Here is a 24,077-nt window from a genome sequence, read left to right as displayed (position 1 = left end):
ACTTATTCGCCAGGGTCCTCGGCAAGGGCACGCTGCCTACCAGAATTTAGTTGCATCTTCTGTAAAATGAGTGAGCTGATCTACATCACAGTGATGTCAATTCTGATTGGTGGGTAAATGCTCTATAGCAGGAGTCCCCAACTCCTGGGCTACTGACTGGTCCGTGGCCTGTTAGGAACCAGGCCGCACATCAGGAGGTGAGTGGTGGGCCAGCGAGCAAAGCTTCATCTGTATTTGCAGCCGCTCCCCAGCGCTAGCATCACCACCTCAGCTCTACCTCAGATCACCAGGCATTAGATTCTCACAGGAGCACTGGTCCTTGGTGCCAAAAAGGTTGTGGACCACTATACTATAGGAAAAGGAGTCTGAGTCCCTTGTGATCTCTGTGGGCCAGAATTCTGTAATTCATTAGGGATGATGTCCGCCATGGACTCGGAATAAGGAAGTAGTATTGTGTGTGGGGTGTATTTGTCATTCTCCGACAGACTTTCCATTTTCCATCACACTGTTTTCTATGGCTTTTACTGCTAATTGGAAAATTTTTGTAGCTTTCCAGCTTTTTGTTCCAATTTTTAAAAAATGCAACAATAATTGAAAACAAGGAGAGGACTAAATACATCAAAACAATACTCTGCACACTTGCTTCAAAGGGACAAACAAAACAAATCGTGCATGGGAGGGAAGTGGATTTGTACTTCTCTCATTTGTAATTTATTAGTGTGATTAATATGCGAAGGCCCCTGTTTCCTGAAATTTGTAATTTGCCACATTCTTCCGTGAGCTTTGTGTTTCCCAGAATAATCATGCTGATCCATTTCCTTAAAAATGTATTGAATGCCTAAGTGTTCATTTTGCAAGGGCAGCAGCGTAATTGGACACAGTGGGAAACAGCAGAGAAGCAGTTTGCTTCCTAAGGAGAGGAGAATGTGGTGTGAGTCCCTTCTGGATGGAATGTCAAGCCAGGAGGGACCCTGACTCGGCACTGTGTCCCTGAGTGGAATGTTTGAAGGCTATTTATGGAATTAGGGCTTGAGGACAGTGGCTAATTCTCAGATGAATGGAGGGCTTCCCTGGATTATAAAATGTAGGTTCTTTTGAATAATAGAACCAAATAGAAATAGAATGTTTCGGCATTTTTTTTTTTTTTCATGACAGCTCTTCGGTAATCCTGCTGATAATACAACCGGATTTCATCTTCATGAAATCCCGTGTGTATAATCATTTCTACTCCACCCTGTTTCTTCAGGAGCCACTTGTAAAGCATCTCCATTTTACCTTTGAGATCAGCTCTCTTGTTGTATGTGTGTCCAGAGAAGCATTCCTATAATCTTAGCTTAGCAACTGGAACAAAGGAGAGAGATCGGAGTCCTTAGGTCGAAACCCGTTCAAGGCTCCTGCTCTGCTGTGTATCTGCATGCCTGCGTGTTTCTGTGTTTTCTTAGACCCTGTTCTCTTTTTCCAGAACAATTCATTTATGCAGTGGCCTTGAGATCTCAGTCAGGATTGCTTCCAGCTGGATTAGGGAGGTCAGGGATCAACCTGGGACAGGTCAGCAGTGCTAATGGTGGAACAGGATTTCTGCATAGTCAATACCCACAACCTCTTTTGTGAGTTGAAGGTGGCATTGAACCCCTTCCCAGGGAATTCAGTAGTTACTGAGGTGGGGGAGATGGGTAAGAGAGAAAGAAACGAGGCCACAAAGTAGGTATGGGCCAGGTGACAAAGTATGTTATATGTTACGATTGAGTTGGGATTTTATCCTGAATTCACCTGACATCAGTGGCATTTTAGAAAGGTCCATTAGTCACATCTTAGAGGATAAGTTGGAGAAGGCCAAAACTGGAGGGAAGATAAGTTAGAAGAATTGACAGTCATCCCCCCATTATCCGATGTTTTGCTTTCTGGGGTTTCAGCTACCTGTGGTCAACTGTGGCCCAAAAATATTACATGGAAAATTCCAGAAAGAAACGATCCCCAAGGTTTAAGTTGCACGCTGTTCTGAGTAGTGTGGTGAAATCTTGTGCCATCCTGCTCCATCCTGCGTGTATCATCTGTTTGTCCAGCGTGTCCATGCTGTGCCCGTTAGTCATTTAGCCTTCTCAGTTGTCACGTCAACTGTCACGGTATCACAGTGCTTGTGTTCAAGTCCCCCTTAAATTGCTTCATAGCAGTCCCAAAATGCAACATCAGTGATGCTGGCGAGTCCAGTATGCCAGAGAGAAGACATAAAGTGCTTCCTCTAAGTGAAAAGTTGAAAATTCTCAACGTAATTAGGAATGAAAAGAAAATCTATGCCGAGGTCACTAAGATCTCTGGTAAGAAGGAATCTTCTGTGAAATCGTGAAGGAGGAGAAAGAAATTCATGTTAATTTTGCTGTTGTACCTCAAACTGCAAAAGTTATGGCTACGATGCTTGATAAGTGCTTGGTTAAGATGGAAAAGGCATTTAATTCGTGGCTGGAAGACGTGAACAGAAAACGTATTCCAACTGACAACAATGTGTTGAGACTATATGAAGACTTTAGCAATGAAAAAAAATGACACCAAACTACTCGCTGAAAGTAAGGAATGGTTAAACAGATTCAAGAATAGGTTCGGACTGAAAAAATATACAAATTACTGGTGAGGCTATGTCTGCTGATGAAGAAGCTGCTGCAACCCTTCCCACAGAGTTCAAGATGTTGACTAAGGAGAAAGGATGCCATCCAAGTGAGCCCTCACTTGTGATGAGACCACACTCTTCTGGAAGTAGATGCTCAATGAAACCTATATTTATATAAAAAATGCAAAGGAGACAGCAGCGCATACGACATGGAAGGACAGGTGAACTCTGGTTCTATGGGGCAACACTGCCGGGCATATTATAAAATCAGGTGTAGCGTACAGAGCAACGAACTTCAATCACTCCCCAAAACAAAAAAAGTTGTATACCTGTGCTCAGGCAGCATGATGAGGAAGTGTGATTGACAGCCGTCTTGTTTACAGAATGAGTCCACCAATGCATCTCAAGAAGGCTGAGTATAGTACAGTAAGATATTTTGAGAGAGAGAACAAGAGAGAGAGATCACATTCATATAACATATATATATTGCTATGATTATTCTATTTTATTAGTTATTGTTAATCTCTAAATGTGCCTAATTTATGAATGAAATTTTATCATAGGTATGTATGTCCAGGAACAAATATATACATAGCGTTTGGTGTTCTGTGGTTTCAGGCATGTTTTGGGAGTCTTGGAACATGTCTCCCGCGGTTAAGAGTGGACTGCTGGGCTGGAGTGAGCTTTTCTTTCCATCAACTCCTTCCACGTTCATGGTTAGCACCTCCTGCGCCAAACCACCATCTCCCCGTGCAGATGGTTAGAGTGAGGTCCTGATGAATCCCATGGTTCCCTGCTTGTCCCCCCGGTTCTCCACACCGCCACCCAGGAATATGATCATGTCACCCTATATGAAACCCTTCAGGGATTCAGAGTTCACATCACTTTCCAGGAGACAGAATTCCTTCATGTGGCCAGCAATGCCTCGCAGGACTTAGACCTGATCAGCCTCTCCTTTGCCTACGTGCTCTGCACCAACCACCTTGAGTTTGGTTTTAGTTCCTTGTCTACATTCTCTCCCACTACACGCTATTGGCTCTCACTGGAACTTCCCTAAACTCTTTTATCCCCCCGCCAGCTTTCCCTATACAGTTAGCCTGGTTAATGACTATTTAACCACTCCCCCCATTTCCTCTGCAGTGTCGCTTCCTCCAGGAAGCTCAATTTCCCTTCTGTTATTTATCATAACACCTGGTATCTCTCCTCGCTAGCATTTATCTCAGTTACCTGGTTGACCGTGGGTAACTGAAACCCCAGAAGGTAAAACAGCAATAAGGAGGGACCACATTTATTCATATGATTCTTTGATTGGCGTCTGTCTTTCCTGCAAAATTATAAGTTCCATGAGGATAAAGCCTACTTTTATTGGCCAATCATTTTTTCTCCTCATCACATAACACAATGTCTTCTAAATAGGAGCAGTCAGAAATATTTTTGCATGAGTAAATCAGAGACGATGGAAATCTAGAGAAAGGCACCAGGAGGAAGACCAGAGAAATGAGATGGATCTGTGGGAATGGTAATTTCTGTTACATGATACAGAGAATAATCTGGTTTTACCTGTATGACTGAGTAGATGGCGGCATATGAAAAAGAGTTTTATTTTCTCTCTAAATAAACGCAGGGGATCCAACCATTATAAATGCAAAAGGATCACTTATCCAGATCATTCCTCCACTCCCTGAAATGCCTAATCACTGCTTTGGATTTACATTTGTTCTATCTGAATCATGATAATGGCAATCATTAAAATCTTAATGGTAAGAGTGCTTTTATTATAAGCGTATCCTCCGATAGATTTTAAGTATTCTCTGTTAGTTATCTTGCTAAAGGGAAGTTCATGAAACTGTGGCCGTAGGAGGTGGAAGTATACCCTCCTTCCTCCCCATGAAAGAAGCTTGTGAGAAAGGGTGTGGTTATTGCTGAGTTTTTTATTTGGCCGGTCCTGACTCACTCATTCAGTAACTAGCGAGATCGCCTGAGGCGGGTCACTTACCTCTGTCAGTCCCACTTTTGTCAGTTGTAAAACCAGAATAAAAATACTTGCCTTACAGGGTTTTGGGGAGTTAGAAATGTCTATAAAGTGCCTGGCACTTAGAAGGCATCAAAATATTGCTCTTACAGTGATGACATTGTGTCTGTACCCACACTGAAACAGTAGTATGGCAAGGCGTTCTTTTAATGAAGGTTTCGACTTTCTTGGAAACCAAATTCATCCCTTTGAAACTCCCTCTTCTGATTTGCCATTAATCCAGAAACTCATATTGCGTTATAAGTACCCAGCCTCACATCTTACTACCTATGAATTAATTGCCTTCCTTCTTGATGCCGGGGAATGTAAATAGTGACATACTTTACAAGATGCCTCCTGGCATAGCGAAAATCACTAGAAGATAAAAAAAAAGATTTTAACTGGGCTTTGTTTTGTTTTCTCCATATTTCCAATTCCTTTCCATAGCTTTCAAGACACAAATCAAGAGTTCCTAAGCACATATTACGGGTTCTCATCCCTGATTTCACGTTAGAATCAAGTGGATGGAATTTTAAGAACTATCAGAACTTGGCTCCACTCTATACCAATTACACTAAAGTCCCAGGAGTTTCATGGTCAGGCGTTCTTACTTTTTAAAAGCTCGCCAGGTGCGTGATTCTAATATGTAGTCGAGGGCGAGAACCTCTGATGTAAATGAAGCTTATCCTAAACCCCACCATCTTCCCACACTTAACCATACCAGGGTATAATGCTTTCAACCACCATCTTACTAATTTGTTGATTGAAATGAATGAGTGAATGCATAGGATGAATGAATGAATGCCCCCACCCCCAGGTTACTAAATAATTGTCATCTTACATTTTGCTTTGATGTTCAATCTCCCTTAGTAGACTTAAGATGCTTCTGTGTTAGAGTAATTTCTGTGGACCCACAGCACCTAGCACAGTGCCTCAGGGAAAAGAGTCCACACTCAGCAAATACCTGTCACAGAAGCGAAAGATTTATAACGTGTAATTGTCACATGACAGAAAGATTTATGGAATCCACCAGTTAAGAATCAATTACCCTTATTCTCCTTCCTCAACATTTTTTTCTTTCTGCAATTTTAAATAATAAACTTTTTCTACTTGTTTTAAAAGTATGTAATTGTATGGGGACCAAGTGTCTCTAAGCCTATTGAACTAGTTCTATAGCTTATCTTCAAATAGCCATTGGCTCCCACCTCTGGATGGGCTCCAGCCCTGTAGCTGGAGTGGGGACAACCACCTAAGCTCTGAGTCACTTCATGCAGGACACCGGAGTGAGTTTCCCTCTGCTTCCGGCCTAGTGGCAGCCCAGACCCTTGCTCACCCATTGGTACATCTTTCAAACATTTCATGATCTCATACTTTACCTGGGGGTACCAGCTCCTGCTGAAACCTCACCCCAGGTCTTCTCCTGCAGCTGCCCTCAGTTGCTGTTGGCTTCCTTTGCTGTGATTTTTTCCCTCTAAAAAAAGCCATTGCTATAGGGAGGGACACACATTCCCAGAGTATCAGGGTCTCGGAATACTTAAAACCCAGTCTCGTTTGGGCTTTTTTTTATTCCAGTTGGTCAGCTCCAACTCTTTCTTGATTAATCTGAGTTTTGTAGTTAGAAATATGCAATTTTTCCTTTCTCATTTTGTTTTCTATTGTAAGTTCCCAGTGACCCCTACATTGCACTCAATGACTTCACACTTTCTTTCTTTCTTTCTTTCTTTTTTTAATATCAACTCATTCTGAAGGCATTTTCTAGTCCAGTACAATAGATTCTCCTCCTGACCACCTCTTCTGATCAGTACTCTCATTCTACAGTGGGGCTTATTGATGTAAATGTGCACACAACACCTGTCATAATTACTTGCTGTCCTTGGGGAAAAGAAGCAAATCTCAACAGCCTTAGACTATAAACAATGACTGAAGAGAAATCCCAGTACCCCACCTTCACTGGGACAGATAAAAGAAAACAAGCAAAGGAAGAAAATCTCCATTCAGATGGGGCACTATTGGAATGTCCAATGAAGCCATGTCTATTTAAAAAAAAAAAAGAAAGTAGTCTATGGCCATACCACCCTGAACAAGCCCTATCCTGTCTGATCTGGGAATCTAAGCGGGGTTGAGCCTGGTTAGTACTTGGATGGGAGACCACCTAGAAAGACCAGGTGCTGTAGGCATAAAAAATAAAAAAATAAGGGATTGTAAACTGACAAGTCTAGTTGCAATCTGTGAGGTCTTCCAAGGGTTGCCTTGCCTAAAAAAAAAAAAAAAAGTGGAGTTAGTTTTAGTTTACGGGCTGCTGGAATGTTGTTGGCACAACTCTTGCTGTGCACATGTTGATAAACTTTTAAAATGTGAGAAATCAAATATACTGTTGCAAGTACTGATCATCACTTTACAGGTGTGCCTGTGGTAGTTAATAATTTGTCAAAAATAATAAGATTGCTGCTAACAAAAAAAGCTATGAACAGAAAAAAAAAATCTCAAACCAAAATAAAACAAACAGAAAAACCTAGGAAATTAAAAAACAAAACCAAAACAGATATGATTGCTATAGATTCTTTTGATAGATGCTTTTCCTTGCAAGTAATTTCTATGAGCAATAGACAGCTCTTAGCTGGTAAAAATCTACATTCTCAGCTCCTGAAGTGAATTAGAATATGGAATTAAATAGAGTTACAACTACAGGGCGGCCATTATATTAAGTAATTTAATGAACACTGCTACTGAGGAAATAAATCAAATGCAAACAATCAACACCAATCAAGGAACCTGAGCATTTCAGGCATTTAAAATGTATTAAATGAGTGTTTCAATCACAGTGGGTACTTTTTTACCAACTCTCTTAATCAGCTAGCATCATTCTCAACAATGTGTAGCCCGCGCATGTAAATAGAGTGATCTGAAAAAAGCTGAACAGTCCATTCACACATGAACATTATTGGGAGTAGAAGTTCTTAGGATTACAGATAGGATAAACAATAGCAGATGCATGGGGAAAGGTCTGTGAGAGTCAGTTTTAGAAAAAGAGCGATTAATTATATTTTGCATGCGGTAAAAAGAAATTTCAAATCTTGACTGAATCTCAAGGTCTATTTCCACATAGCCAGTTTGCCTCCCAGAAGCAACCATTTTTGGTTTCTTATGTACCTTTCCATAAAAGTTTTATTTATGTACGAGTTCTTATATGTACATCTTTATTTATATATTTATCATGTGTATACATACACATATAATTATCAATAGTGTAATATTTGTCAGTATATAAATCATATAAATGATGTGTATATTTCTATATGATCATTTATGCATGTCTATATATATGTGTGTATGTATATGTAGTTTGTTTAAATAGGAACATACTCAACCCAGTGTTTTGTATCTTGCTTTTGGTACTTAATCTGATATTATGATGATCTTCCTGTATCAGCCTGAATAAGTCTACTGCATTCTACTTAAGGTTTACATAGTATTTATCGTATGAGTCCATTATCATTTTATAAAATTATTCCCTTGTAAAGCATTTAGATTGTGTCCAGTTTGGAGAATTATACTTACTTGAACACACACACACACACACGCACACGCACACACATGAACTTTGAAAATAAGGTTGGAACAACTTGAGCTTTTAAAAGCCGAAATATTTCAAGTATACATTCTAAGTTTCCAAGTACACATATACACATGCATGCACTCATACTTTCAATTTTACATATATTACTTCACCTTATTCTCATTTAAGTATTTGTGTTGTATCTATTTTACAGACTGTGAAACAGAGGAACAGAGAGGTTAAGTAATTTACCAGAAGTCACCCAGATAATAAACAACCCTTTTTCAAAACCCAGGTCTTTTTTTCATTTTGACTTTCATCACCTCGAATCATTGTGCTGTGGTTTGAGTTTTCGACTGATCTTAAAACTGTCAGCATCATAATATAGTTGTAGACACTGCAAAGAGTGTGTATATCTGGAAATATTGGAGAAAACGTCTTTTTTGTTTGTTTGTTTACTCTCCAGAGAAAAAGCCAAGTTCATTTTTCAATCAAAAAGAAGCATATGAATTGTAAGAGTTAATGTCAGTGTTAACAGAAGTAAAGAGGACTATTCCTACATATGTGAGGGTCTTATGACACTCTTATTAGTGGCTGTGCTTGGAGAAATTTATATATACATTCCTGGGAGGAAGCTCTTTTATTTGAAAATATTAGGTGAGTTTGAAATGTTCTGTTTGTCCTTTCGTTTCCACTGTACATCTTCACATCTCTGAAGAGATTTTGTTCTTTGTACTTACTTTCAAGAAACTTCAGTTGATTTGGGAGGAATAAAAGTATTTTGATCTTTAAAATTTCAAGCACTCTTGAAGGTTTGAAAAGCACATTTGAAGGTTCTTCTGATAATATTGGCCGTACGTGTATTTACAGTGAGGGCACTGCTATTTTAGCTTAAGTTTACAACTGAATATGCCTTCCCCTTCACGTGCTCCCGAAGAAGGCATCTGTTGGGTTTGCCTGCCCAATAGTCATCACTCTTTTACAGCATGTCCTTTCCCTTAATTGCATCCACATGTGATTGCATGAGTGGACCCACCTCAGATTCAAAAGCAACACATAACTCAGGCCTGACTGACTCATCAGGGCATCCCAAACCCTGACCTCCGTGAATGATTCAAGGGTGGGCATCTGGTCCAGGCAGGTCAGTGAAACTCAACTCAGAAACAGCTGGGGGGCAGGGCGGGACGGGATAGGAGGAATAGCACCTTGATTTGACTGGTAAAGGTCATGAGAATGGAAGTTTGGAGTAGCTATGGCCTCTGTGATGGGGGATCCTGACTAAGATGGGAGGCAACGTAGAGGACAGCAGATCCGAGAGAGAGAGAGAGAGAGAGAGAGAGAGAGAGAGAGAGAGAGAGAGAGAGAGAGAGAGAGAGAGACCAAGTACAGATGATGTTACATAAACAGTTGTGTTTGAGCTGGATCTACCATTGAGTGTTTCACGTACATGAGACAGTGAATGCCTTCCCTCCCCAACCCCTGAATACAGTTTGCACTGGGTTTTCCTGTATTTTGTCTCTTAGCACCCTGACTTAGCCTTCTTTCCTACAATTAGCAGTATGTCCATACATTTAGTCATTCTTACTAGAATCCTTGGACAATGTTTGACTATTTAATATAAAATAAATGAAATCTGTCATCTCGCCTTCCCTCCCAAGCTACCCTCTGCTCTACTTTCAGTATTACTTTACAAAAATTCTGATTTGGTTAGCTCCCTCTCTCTATCAAAAAATGTTGGTGGCTGATCATTTTTGACAGAATGAAATTTATGTGTTTTAGCTTGGGATTTGAGATTTACGGGCATCTGGTCAACCCAGCCTTCGAGTCTCAGTGCCCCCACATGCAGGCTTTGTTCCAGGGGGATCAGAGGATCCACTGTCCCCGCGAACGACGGCTCACGTCTTCATAACTTTCTGCCTTTGATATTGTTTCCCCCTTCGGGGTTCGTGGTTCGTGGTTCTTCCCAGTAGGCCTTGGCACATTCAGTCTTCTCTGGGAAAGCGAGTGCTGCATCTTCAGGAATTCTGAAGCCCTTGCTGCCTCTGACGGTGCGATCTTTCTTAAATTTGATCACTTAGTCATTAGGATGTCTTCTTCATGTCCTTGTTTGAGGGTCCTTTGGCAACAACTGTGTCTTCTTCTTTGCGTCCCTTGGATGCAGAGCATTGCTGAATCATAGCAGGAGCTAACACATGTGAATAAACTCACAAATAAACGAGTGATTGGATGCGTGATGCACTTTTTACCACATTTTCTTTGTAAACAAGTTGCATGGGTTTATGATGTAAAGCAGAAATGATTGCTTTACTTTTTCCTTATTTGTACTATCTGCAGGTTTTCGCTCTTGCAAAAAATATATATTTTGACAACAGCCACGAAGATTTCTTTAATGCAATCTGTCTCTAAATACCTTGCCAGATACATTTTCCTTGAAGATATTAATGATGGTTTTTTGTGATTATTTAGGATCACTCTAAGATTATGTGTATGGATCAATGATTTCATTATTTATTTATTTATTCATTGACTTTTATTAGGCACTCCATGGAGTCCAGGCCAGACCACAGCAACTCAGGGATAGCTTCTATCCCTAGGGACACCACAGTCTCTAAACCAGCACCCACCAGGTCTTACAGTTGGATATGCCTTTACTGCCCTCCACAGTAATCATAATTACTGTTTATTAGTAACATTCTGTGTGCCAAGAGTAATAGTGGGTGCTTTATGTACATCCTTGAGGATTCTCTTAACAACTCTGAGAGATATGAGAATCCTTATTCTGTGGAGGAGGAAATGGAAACTTAGAGCTGAAGTGAGTCAGCAGTGGTACTGACATTTGACTCAGGACTTATATGACCCCAAAGCCACTGCCCCATAAGGCCTCTCCATGGCCATGTCCTTCCTTCAATAAGACCTCTTGTGACACAAGACACATCTCCCTTGTTGTCCTTATTCATAATTTTATTCACTCGAATGATCATTTCAATGAAAATGTGCTGCTTACCTTAAACTATCTCCTTTCTAACTTCTCTCTCACTTACATATTTTAGCTTTCATGGAGGTACTCCTCCTTACCCATACTTTTTTGCATCTGTATAATCAGAATTGTTTTGATTGCAAATAACAGAAACCTGATTTACACTAGTATTAACAAAATGAAGCAAAAAAATGATCTTAGAATATATTAGATAATGGTTTGAGGAAGGATTTTGTGTCAGCCTACAGAATCAAATAAATGACTGCAGGAATGAGGGTATCAGAGGTGGGACCTGAAATTTTTGTGCCTGGAACCAATGGCTCACATTCTCTTTTTTGTTCATCTGTCATCTCCACTTGTCTCTACCTCTTGGTGAGTTGGCTGCTTCTCCTGCTGAAGACAGATTTCCTCTAAGAAGCCAAGGGACAATGATATTCTGAGCATCATAATCCCCCTCCCAAACAAGGGCCATCTTCCTTTTCAGCTCTGACAGAAAAAAACCCTGGGAAGAATCTCCATTGGCTTTGATTTCACCCTTCACCCAGTCTTTGAGGCTGGGAAGAAAAGTGCTACTGTATTTGGCAGACCTGTAATGACACCCAAGTCATTGGCCAAAAGAAAGAGGGGTGACCCCACCAGAAGGGAGGGAATGTGAAGATATGCCATGAAGCAAAATGTTAGATGCCATAGTCAGCTATAGAAAGAAAATCAAGACTTGTGCTAGTATAATTATGTGGACAGTGGGTAGAGACCATTCGTCCCAGTTTGTCTGGTATGGCCTCAGTTTATATCTCTTCTCCTCGGATCCTGTCCAGTATAGCTTTTGTCACTCTCAGAAATATCCAGGCTTAGACGATAAATGATATGGCCAGACTAACAATAAAATAAAATATTTGAAATTGCGATTATCTTGGGACACTTAGGGAATGGCCTTCATTCTCTTCTAGGGTCATTGTAGACATGTGAAAGTCACCCAGTCTTCCACGGTTTGAGAAACAGCCTGGACCAGTGGACCCAGCACTGGTCTGGAATCAGATGGTCACCTCTCTAGTCCTGACTCTGCCAACTGGTCACTTGTGTAACTTAGAGCCCACCTTAACACCTATCTGAGCCTCACCTATAAAATGGTTGGAGTACTGAATGCCCTGTCTCCTTTAAAAAAAAAAAAAACATCAGGGAAAGACAGAGGATGCATGAGAAAGCACGATATAAATTGAACAGTTCCGTAGTAGTTATGACAGGAATAAGAGCCAATGTGTGTTTTGACTGTTCCTCTGTCTAGACATTGTGCCAAGTTCTTTGCATGAATTACCTTATCTGCAAGACAACTCTATGAGACAGTGTTATTGTCACCAGTGTATTACAGATGAGAACACTGGACCACAGAGAAGCAAAGATACTTGCCCGAAGTCATGCACAAAAACTTGGCAAAGCTGGAATTTAAACTTGGACCCTAGCCCTTGACAACTAGACAACATTGAATTACTTTACCAGTATGGGGAGAGAGGGAGGGAGGGAGGGAGGGAGGGAGGGAGGGAGAGAGAGAGAGAGAGAGAGAGAGAGAGAGAGAGAGAGAGAGAGAGAGAGAGAGAGAGAGAGAAAGTGTGTGTATTAGAGTTTTCTTTCCCAACTCTGCCTTATTTCTCTGACTGCTCAGAGTCAAGCCACAGCCAGGCTGTCATGAGGAGTGGCCATCCTTCAAGATGGCAGAGTGGACCAGCACTGGTTAATGGCTCTGGGATGATCCCGTATTGAGGGACATCCGTCCCTTTGTGCTCTGACATTGATGTTACTGTCAGTTGACAGTGAGCTTTATCATCAATCCCTTCAAGTACAAAAGGCCAGTGTTTGGAAACTGTCATTAAAAGCAGCCTGTCTCTTTTTAAAAGCAATCTCTCCTTTATCCCCTTCATAATAGGAGCCAGTGTACCAGAAGAGACTGACCTTAAGTTGAGCCTGGTTAGGTGGGGAAAAAAAAAGAAATATAATAGGTTATGTGTTTAATGTGTTTAAGATTGGAAGCACAGAATTAGAATGGAGCTGGGGGTAGGAGGGGTTGGAAGGCAGAATAAGAGAATGCTGAGGTGGCCTTGGGTATTCTTTGCTTTTAGTTAATGGATGTTTCTAGTTAAATCAACACAGTCTATTTCACAGCCTGTCTCTCGGTGATGTATATACTCTTTGGACAGGGTTGTGGACAGCCTAAAGATCTCTTTTAGCCATGGGACATAGGTATAAACAAGCTTTATGTAGTCACAGCTGCTAAGAGTGATTATAGGAGGAATGCATTCTGAAAGGATAGGGCAGAGAGTTCATTGTCATGGAGAGGCAGAGAAGGAGGGAAAGGGAGAAAACCCCAAAGGGAAGTGATGGATAGAATTTGACTGCACAAACTTTTTTTATGGTCTTTATCACTTTTTTAATGACCTTTCGGTCATTAAAAAAGTGAAAAAAAAAAAAAAAACTCATGGTTAAGAAGTGATTCAGTATGGAAGTGAAGGACCTGGGTTTTGCAAACCACTTCCCAGGTTCAAATTTAGCCTTTGTCATGTGCAAGTCGCACAACTAGTGTGCACGTTGCTTCACCTCTCTGTGTCTGTCTCCACAACTATAACCAAACACAGAGGCTGTGAAGATGAAATGAGTTATGAGTTGAAAATTGCCGATAAGAGCGCCTTCCGCACGGTGACCATAAGCCAAACGTTTGTTCTTATTATTTACATTTCGTGGGTCCACGGGCATAAATGGCAAGGCACAAAAATTGGTCACTCCGTTTTGAGAGTGCCGTGAAGGAAACTCAGTTGGAATTTAATTCCCCTCTCAATCAACCAATGTCCCCTACTTGAGGTTATCAGGAAAGGTCTTTAGAAGGAGGTGGGGTTTGGGCAGAGAACAAACAGATGAGATGGGACCAGCTTTGAGATGTGCATTGCAATTGACGCGAACAGAAGGTGCCTAGGTTCTGAGGGGAAGAAAAAAGATGTTGTTTTAGAGCTGAAAGGAAGGAACCATGGTACCAGGAATGTTACACCCAGGGCAGGGAGTGACCTGGGCTGAGGAGAGGCAGGCGGAAGAGGGCCAGATCGGGCAAGAGCTTCCAGGTCAAAATAAGGACATGGCTTTCATCTTAGAGGCAGTGAGAAGTCACTGGGAGGTTTGAAGAGCGGCCTGATTAGATTCGCATTTTAAGATCACTCTGGCTGTGGAACAAAATACAGGCTTGTAGGTTGGGGGAGAAAGGCAAAAGGGGACTGTTGCAGTTGCATGGGACAGAGGTGACGTTGACCTAATGGGGAGTGTCAGACCCAGATCGTCACCTCAGCGCCCACCAGACAAGACTTGTTGCTCTAGCTATGTGTTCTCACCACCACGTTTACTTTATTACGTTCATCTGCCATTGCTTATTTGTTTTCTCTAGTCTGTAAGGGTCAGGACTCTGTGTCTTCTTTCTACCTCCTTATTCGCTCAGTTCCTTGTCAGTGCCAAACTCTTGATAAGTGCTTAGTATTTGTTAATGGATGAATCGTGCGGTATGGTGCTCATCACACGATTTACTTCTGCAAGGTCATATTGTTAGAACATCAAGGAATCTACTTTATGAACAAGAAAGTCATTCCTTCTGGACTTGCAGTGTTTTCAGTGGGGGCAGGGTGGGCTTCTGGAGATCTTTATGTCAAAGAAAATGAGCAACACTGTGGATTTGGTGTAGGGCAGAACCACACATGGCTCGGCTCTCTATTTTCTGTAGCGAGATGTCCCCTTTGCGTCTTATCTGTGGCATATCAACCAGGGGCCCTAGTTAATTTTCATGCAGAGGAAGTCTTTGAAACCCAGGCCTCTTTCATGCTCTGGGAAGATTTGAGAGGGGTCAACCCTGTTTAGATTGGTTCTCTGCACCAGTCGGGGCAGCCCGCTGGCTCTTCTCAGCATGGAGCATGTTGAGGAGAGGAGATGAGCAGGAAACAGACCAAAGAACCAGGGCACTTCCCAGCTTGAATCAGGCCTGTCTTGTGTGGATTCATTATTTTGTTGGAAATTAAGCCCCCGAATGGCAGACATAGTATATTTGAATGTGAACTGACAGCATGTTTCATGGCCAAGTGAAAGTGGTTTTTGGATTATCCACTCTGGGTGATTGTCCTTGCCTCTGAACCCTTCCATTAGTGCAGATAATTGAACTATACCTGATTTTATGTTTTCACACCTAATTTGATGTCCTCGTGGCATTTGGGGTGGAGTGGGGCGTCTGAGATGATTTGATCTTGCTTGCCGTCTTTTACAAAGGAACCAGTGTCGTTGACGAGCGACGGTGACTTCGGCTGTCACTTATTTAGAGCTTCCCATGTTCCTGTCATTGTGCTCAGGCCTTTCCTGGAGCTATCAAGTTCAGTCCCACCACGATTCCGCAGTCACAATAATGATTCGCACTTGCCGGGTATGTGCTGTGTGCCAAGTGCTGGCCCGTATTAACTCATTTAATCTTCAGAGCCCAAGAAGCAGTGACTCCAGCCCCAGAGAATGAGAGTCATGCGGACTTAGATCTGGATGGTACCCCTGGTATTGAACCAGGTGGAAGCCCTGCCTAAGACGTAGGCGCTCTTAGTATTCTTTTGTTATAGGGAGCTCAGGAAGGTCACGCAAGATGTGGTGGGGTTAGGGACTGAACTCATTTTTCTCTCTCCAAAGCCTCCTCCCCCCCACCCCTTTTTTAAATGATAGCCACTGAGAACCAAAAGCCAGATATTTAATATTGGTGGATTTGGGACACTTGACGCTCTGATAGAGAAGCGTCCTCTGGATTTTTTATTAAAGTGTGATTGTACAATAAATGTCATGGCAGGGTAAGTGTGGGGATCTATTCGGTCCTGTATTCGTGTGGTGAAGTCAACCTGAAGAAATTCTGAAAGCCCCAGCTGGTCAGAAGAACAAGATATCATAGGATGTTCTTGGTTTGTTTTCTTTTTCATGCCAAGGTGGGTTTATTTTTTTATGTGTTTGATTTGCTTGTAAACTTCTATTCCTGACTGTGTATAGCCAGGAGCCAGAAGGACAACAGTGGCTTTGTAAATTTGCAACAGATATTCAAATAAGATAAGTACATAATTAGCATGGAACAGCAGATAGTTTGGAAGATTTACATTCTGCATAGGGAATTAACAAATAGTTCCTGATAACTGCGACATTCCAAATATGTTGCTTTCAGATGGGCGTGGATGGGGAGTATGGGCACAGCCCACCCAGACTCTTAATAACAGAATGGATTACTTGAGAATAACAATATATTATGTGTTTACAGTGAGACAAATAATATGCTAGACTACCTATGTGTATTATATAATTTATTCCTCATAGTAATCCTGTGAGTAAGTAGTGTTATTATCCCCTTTTATAGATAAGGGCATTATCGAAGCTCTGATTATTAAAAGAACATGGTCATTCTTCTCCTCTCCCCTTCTTCCCCTCCCTACCTCTCTGTTACACACATGTACCCCTCTAGTAAATGGCAAAGGCTGAATTTGAACTCACGTCTCATCTAACTCCAAATCCTATACTCTCGAGGTCGACATTCAGGATTTGATCAAAAAGGTTTCTTTTCAAAAGCAATCGTTTTAGCACTCCCCGAAGCAATCACATCTCTCCTTGGTGCATCACCCACTTTGGACCGTGATGTGGACTTTATAGCCTACATGACCTAACTCATGGGGACTCACAGAAGACCCCTCAGAGAGGCACCGCTACTGTCATGCCTGTGACTCCGATGGGAAAGCTGGGATTCGCCTTCCAAAATCACGGGCACGGAAGTTGTACCAGGACTTGGTCTCCCTGAGAGCTAAATTTGTACTCTGAGCCACATGCTGGCTTGTCTCCCAGCCCAAACTAGATGAATGATTTGTGAATAGACGGATAAGTAAAGATGCACATATATCTCTATCTGTCTATCTATCTATCTATATATCTACCTACCAATCTATCTAAATTTAGAATTCAAGACTGTGCTGCCTTTCTCTTTCTTCTGAGTCATCTGACGAGTTCGCTGCGTTTGGCGCGGCAGTATGCTTAACTCCTTGCTCACATTGGTATTCCTCTTCGTAGCAGCCCCTGTCACAATAGCAATTGGAATAAAACCCAAAGAGTAGTGCAGAGAATATAAATGGGTTATTTTTCTCTTCAACTCTGAGTAGGACAAAACTCTCATAAAGAACCAGGGAACAAAAGGTTCCGTGACAAACATACACCAGGGGACTTTAGCTCTCTCTTGTATAGCCTGTGCGACATAATGGAAAGAGAAACAGGATGAAAGGAAATCCGGGGAGAATTTTAGGTTGCCTTTCTTGATGGAGGTACATGGTCCTGTGCATTTATAATTATGCATCATCATCAGTAGCATGTATTGAATATCTACTCTGTAGGTAAAGCTACTGTAGGTCGGCCACCTATATAAGCCTATGATTCAGAAATGTGGATATATAGGAACAAAAGAGATGTTTCCATAGAGAACTGTTATTTGTGTATCTATCTACACGGGTATTTTTTTTTTCAATCAAAATCATGGAGGTAGTTATTATAAGGGAATACACAGCCCTATCGTTGGAAACGAGGCTTTCTTGAATGATCAAAAACTGACGTGAAATTGAAGCATTTCCTTTGAGAGCCAAAGAGTGGAGTGGTTGAGTGTGGGCTTAGTCGTAATCCTGGCTGAGTTTGAAGCTTGATCCCAAAGTCGTAGGATTTTGACCTTCAGTTTCTTTTTTGCATAGAAAAGGGTATTTTTTTGTACCCCTCGTAAACCCTTGCCCCATGTCACTCAGGCTTGTTACCGAACTCCAGTTAATAGAGTAGAACAATGAGTAATATTAGAATAGTCATTGAAAATGAAAATAATTTAAAACAAATTACTAATTTCTCCAGGAAAAAAAATATATATATATTGTTTATATATATATATATATATAAAAAAAAAAGGAATTCAATTCATAATCTTCAGCAACACTTTTTGTCTCCTCTTTGCTTCCCTGTTCTCTTGGATTTCTACTGTGACACATCTACGTCCACCCTCTCCCCAACCTCTCTGCCCTCGGCCAATTTAACCGTCTTTTTTTCTTTCCCAGTTTATTATTATAGGTATGGTTCATCCTGTCTCGGTAAGCCTTCCTATTCCTCTCCTGTCAGTCTCAAAGTTCAGCATCAAGTATACCCGGGCACCTGTGTGACAAGTCAGCAGGCTAGGGAGGGAGATAAGCTGAATGATAAATCTGTTTATCTGTCAGGGAGATGGGTAGAGCCTGAAAATATTTCCATGTCAATACCTTTTTGCTTTCGGAAGCATTTTTCTGTCCGCTGTGATCTTGCTTCCAGGTGTATCCTCTGATTGGCTCAAATAAACTCTTATACAAATGTTAAAAAATACTTTTTTGGTTTCATCACCTCTTGTGCTATGTGGCTTTTAGTTATCAGAGGCGCACAGTGAAGGCTGAACCTCAGATTCTTCACTTCTAGCCACAGAACAACTCCGTTTGGCACTTGAAAAGCAGTAACATCCAACTCAGTCAGGGCCACTCTCTCCAAGGTCCTGATAGGACAGGCTGGGTGTGGAAGGAAGGCTCAAGATTTGCTAGGCCAAGAGATGAAAGGACAAAATGGCATGACAAGAAGCGTGGAAGAAATGCAAGGTGTGCTTCACTAGGCATTTGAGAGCGGGGAGTGAATCAGACGTTGGTGAGACCAGCTTATACGGACGCTGAAAGCCAGTCTCAGGCTTCAAACTTGACACCAATGACTATTGTGAAGTTTTTTTTTTTGAAACGTGTATAAACCAATATCATCAGTGTGTGTTTAGGGCAGGGTGTCTCAGCTTTGGCACTGTTAACATTTCAGCCAGACAGTTCTTTGTTGTGAGACATTGTCCTGTGCATTTCAGCAGACTGAGCAGCATCCCCGGGCCTCTACTCACTACATGCTACCAGCATACTTTCCCTCTATTATGACAACCAAAAATGTCCCCAAATGTCACCTGGAGGAGAAAATCACTTTCTGTTCAGAAACTCTTATTGAGGGAGATAATGCTAAGAGCAGTGTGTGGGATGGATAGAAAAAAAGCATAAGAGACCAGAGCAGGGAGATCCCTCAGAAGTCTGTAGTAAAAGTTGAAGCGAGAAGGATTTGGGCACCCCAAAATGTAACCCAGCACCACCTCCATTGCTGGCAGGATTTCCGTTAGTATATGTTAATACTTGTGCGAGCTGAGATAGAGCCATGGGGTCTGGGAGTACTTGGAAGTACACGTTTTATTTTTTGATATATTTTATTTTTCTGACTTGATTATCATGGCCATATAACGAAACAGTAAATTCACCCTCAGCAGAGACATTAGCCAAATCTCTCTTTTCACCATCCAAATCAAAAGACAATGTTAGCAGCATTTGATGTTGAGTTTCTGAATGAGACTCACAGTTCCCTTATCCTGGCATCCTTTGTAACATTTTATTTATTTTTAAAATTCCTTAGCATCATACATTTTGTCTAGGCTCACTCAGCCCTCCAAAGCCTGCTGGCCACTAAAAAAAAAAAATTAGAAAGAAAATTGCTGAAGTAACTATGCTCTCGTTTATCTTGCATAATCAACTAAAATGGGTCCAGAGGTGGTTATACTTGAAATTTCAGCAATAGCAAAAATATGCTGTCATTCACCTTGGCCCCATTTAGGACTGTAACATTTACTCAAATTCTACTACCTGTCAAACGCGAGATTTCTCTTAAAGAGTGAGTGTGCTTTTGATCGTGTGTGTCTGTGTGTGTGTATGTGTGTGTGTATCCACCGCTTAATTTTGTATCTTGTTTCCAAATCTTTCTCAATCAGATCTCTACTCACGACACACCTGTGTGCAAACTTTCAAAGGCTCGCTCTTAGCAGATCAGTTCTAAGTCACTTGCTATGGCACTGAATGCCTTGTGTGGTCCCAGCCCTCTGTTTTCCAGTCATATCTCCCCCTATTCTGTTTTGTGCATTTCACTTTCTAACTACGCCAGGTGATTTAAAAAAAAAAATGAAAAAAAGAAGAAATGAATGAATCAATAAGATTCCGAGTCCATTTACAATATTAGATGCACAACGGGGGACTAAAAAGACACAGACTTTTCTTATACTCCCTTTCCAAATCAAAATTGTTATTTTCTTCCCATGGGACGTCCAGTATTTAATTTTACTATGTCAGACAGGAAATCTAGAGCTGCATCTTCCAAGTGTGTGCGTTTATGAATTTTTCATTAATTACTCTGACTGAAATTGGATACAAGCCTAGCTTAGAAGATCGCCCATTGTTTATGTGTTCAGTTTGGTATCCAGGTCACCCACTATCCAATTAAATCTATCATTATTCTTTTGCTTTTGCTTATTTCATTTGCAAAATGATTTGCTTGAGTATCTTTCTTATCCTTCTATCCTCCATGCAGAGTTCAGTAACTGATCTAGTGAAAAGTTCAATACAACTCATATCCCCAAGTAAGTGAGATGTGCTACCTTCCTGGTAAATGCAGACAGACCTGCCTGTGGGTCTCCATTTCCATTTCCTTCTCTTAGATAAGCTTATGCAAAACCAGGCAAACTATCTTTTTTTTTTCCTGTGAAGTCACTTTGCCTTGCTGATTCACCTCCATGTCCCCCCTTTTTCAGAATTTCTGAGGCCACATAGCAGAAGACGAAAGTACAAGTGAATTGGAGATTTAAAAAATATCTGATGAAAATAAGTCCATTTCTTCCCTTTGAACCTTTCCTCGTGGTCCTGTTTAAATAATTCCTTTATCTTTGTGAGAAATGGCATCTGAGATTTTCAATTCTGGTCAACAGCCACCACCATAAATCTGCAGGCTTTTGATCCGAGGTGCCCATTGCCTCCACAGAATCTGTTGAGCTGGGAGAAAGTTCTCCCATTGAAACTAATGCTGCACTTTATATGCAGCCTGTACTCCATGACAACTGATAGATTGCCACGGGATTACACATACTTTTCTTTGTCAGTGCTGGACAGAGGGGACTTTGGTTTATGGATGCCCAGATTACTTTCTACCTGCCTCTCTCAGCTGAGTACAGAGAAGTTTCATGACCAAGCTCCTTCATCTGATTCTAAATGACACATGGTCGACCCCAAGTTGTTGCCGCTAGATTTTTAGATATTGTAAGACCTTGGACATATAGGGACAGTGGCTTCTGTTCCCTCCTTGCAGATCTGCCTTGGTTTAATGGACTCTCTCTCTCTCTGAAGAGGCTCTCCTGGGAAGTCTTGCAGGCAGCATGAGGATGCTTTTTGCTTTTTATATCAAAGGAAAGGCTGGAATTCTAATTCCTGGCTTCAAATCCCACACCTACGACCTATTAGTCTTGTGACTGAGTACATAGCACTTAGTCACTGTGTATGCCAGTTTCCTCATCTGCATAAGGAGGATGCTCAAGTATGCACATCTCAGGGGTTGGTGGGAATTAAAAGGGATGCTACGTGCAACGTCCTGCTCGAGATGCTGGTCACAGGGTAAATGGTTCACGTCCTCACTGTTATCACATGAGTGGTTGGTAAATACATACCTTTACAGAGGTTGAAGGACTTGTCAAGTCACACAGCTCCAGTTCAAATGGAGCATGGCCTAAATCATGAAATGGAGTGGAATGGAGCGGACTCATGTCAGGAATGAAATAGAATGGAGTGGAGTAAGTGGAATGGAATAGAGTGGAATAGGACGGAGGGTAGCGGGGTGGAGTGGCACGGTGCGGAACCGAAAGGCAGGGAGCAAGCTGTTCATGGGCTTCAACTGAAGCCATAGAGAGAGAAACTCTATCATGCATCTGCATTAAGAAAGCAGGCATCCTTTGAGAAAATAAAGACGATATTGCCTAACGAGAGGAGCAGTGCCGGTTCTCCCTTTGGCCAGGGACAAAATATGTTTCTGCATATATATTAGAATGATGACAGATACCTTCTTCTTAGAATGCTATCGTCCACTCGTGATGTGTCAAACCCCTGCACCAGAGGCGGAAGTTGTCTGGAATATACCACAGAGAAAGAAAAAGCAAAAAAAAAAAAACAACTCCACAAATTAGAGTCAGTTTCTACACAGGCTTGTGAACAGACAACTAGAGACAAAACATTCCTAGTGGATGAGAGAAAAATTGGCAGCTGTCACTTCCCTTCCAAAAGGCGGAAAATTGCTGGCATATTCCCATAGCTTGTGTTTTACCAAAATTGATGTCTCTGGGTCCTGGTGTTATTCCCATCTTTCAGTTTTTTTCATCTTGAACAAAATTGTTTTCTCTCTGAGTGCCTAGTGCCAAAATAGTAGGTCAGAGCGAAAGCTGCTTTCAAACAACTGGCCGTCCTCGCCTCTCCCAGATGTCAGATGATGAGTGTGATTGTTCCCGTGGCTCATATGTGCAGCGTGAGAGTCATTCTGACCGTGGGGCAGACAAACAGAAACTAGCAGATGAGTCATTTGCTGGGTCATCCTCATCCTGGGATTCAGGTCTCCAGTCTCAGCAATTCCATCCAGCTTCACCGATTTCATCTGTATAAATGCCTTTGTTCAATTTTTTTTTTCTTGGCCCATTGGTTCAGCTAGGGTTAGATGAGGTTGCAAGTGAAAGAAAACAGTGGTTTTCAAAAGTTACTTTTCTCTAACATAAAATGAAACCCAGAGACAAGGAGGACAAGGCCAGTGTGGGGACTCCTGGATCACCCGTCAATCAAGATACTCCACCATCCTCAAGACTTGGCCTCCACCTTCTGATGCAAGAATGGCTTGATTGTCTGCCATTATATCCTCATTCCAACAGGCGTCAGAGAAAACTGGGGGAATTAGGTCACAGTTCCTTTTTCCAAGGCCACTTCCTGGAAGTCATACCCACCAATGCCTCTTACATTGAATTAGCCAGCACTTAGCCAGCTGCAGGGCTATGCCTATCTGCAAAGGAAGATGGTAAAAGTAGTGTTTATTATGAGTAGCTATATACCCTGCTGAAGTAGTGGGTCTCTTTCAAAGAAATAAGGGGAATTTGGGAAAGCATGAGCACTGTCTGTCACATTTATATTGGTGGGGACCGTGTTGGCCACAGCAACATCTCACGAGCGTGGGTCGAAAATATTTGTGGCTATTTCGCTGCGAACTGGATTGCAAAGTCTTTCCTCACAATTGTGTACTCACGATTATTTTCACCCCTTTATTAGGCCTGGCTTATCTTGGGTTCTTAGAGGAATCAGAACGAAGGGCTGAGGGCTGTGGAGTCTTTATTACTTCTGGATTAGGTGGAGAGAACAGAAAACCCGATTATGTCTTTGCTATTGGGAACTGGGTCCTGCTCACCTTGAGTCTTTCTTCAATATTCCTCAATATTCTTTCATCCAAGAAAGCACTCGTCGATCTAAGCACGAGGGTTACAGTGGCAGGCCGGTTCCCTGTCCTCATGAAAATCACCGATCGAGGTAAGAGCGATTAAGGAAATAAGTGGGTGACGCTGCAGAGAGGCACCCCGTTGAGGAGTGAACCTGTGTCGATGTGGAATAGACGGGGAAGACAGCTCGGAGGAGGGAACAGCTGACTTGTGGCCTGGAGGACAAGGTAAAGTCACCCAACCAAAGCGCCAGGGAAAGGGTGGCAGTCTGGAGGGACGGGGTATGCCAGAGCTTGGAATGAGGAAACGTTTGGTGTGTTCGGTGTTCAAGAACACGGGACATCGCGGTGTCTGTGTGACAGGGTTGGAGGGGAGGAATGCCCTACCCAAAGAAAGTGCCCTAGATGGCTCAGTAGTGGAGAGACAGACCTTGCACACCTTCTGGCATGTTGTTTGAAATCCGTTTGTATTCAGGAGTCTTTGGTCACCCCAGTCTTTCTCGAAATATTTCCAGTGTAGAGTGCCCACGCTAAAACGCCTGTGCCAGCACGGAACAGT

At 41.9% G+C, this 24,077-nt stretch overlaps 1 protein-coding gene and 1 pseudogene across 17 annotated transcripts in view; both read left to right on the top strand.

Moving 5' to 3' along the window:
* Positions 1–24,077, top strand: part of RBFOX1 (RNA binding fox-1 homolog 1) — a 1,358,182-nt gene that overhangs the window by 168,352 nt on the left and 1,165,753 nt on the right. The gene's annotated exons all lie outside the window — the stretch shown is intronic.
* LOC118607112 lies at positions 6,672–6,790 on the top strand (annotated as a pseudogene).

The sequence above is a fragment of the Rousettus aegyptiacus genome, unplaced genomic scaffold (genome assembly GCF_014176215.1).
Source record: "Rousettus aegyptiacus isolate mRouAeg1 unplaced genomic scaffold, mRouAeg1.p scaffold_m13_p_8, whole genome shotgun sequence".
In the NCBI taxonomy this organism is placed as follows: domain Eukaryota; kingdom Metazoa; phylum Chordata; class Mammalia; order Chiroptera; family Pteropodidae; genus Rousettus; species Rousettus aegyptiacus.
This window is presented reverse-complemented; position numbering and strand designations above follow the sequence as displayed.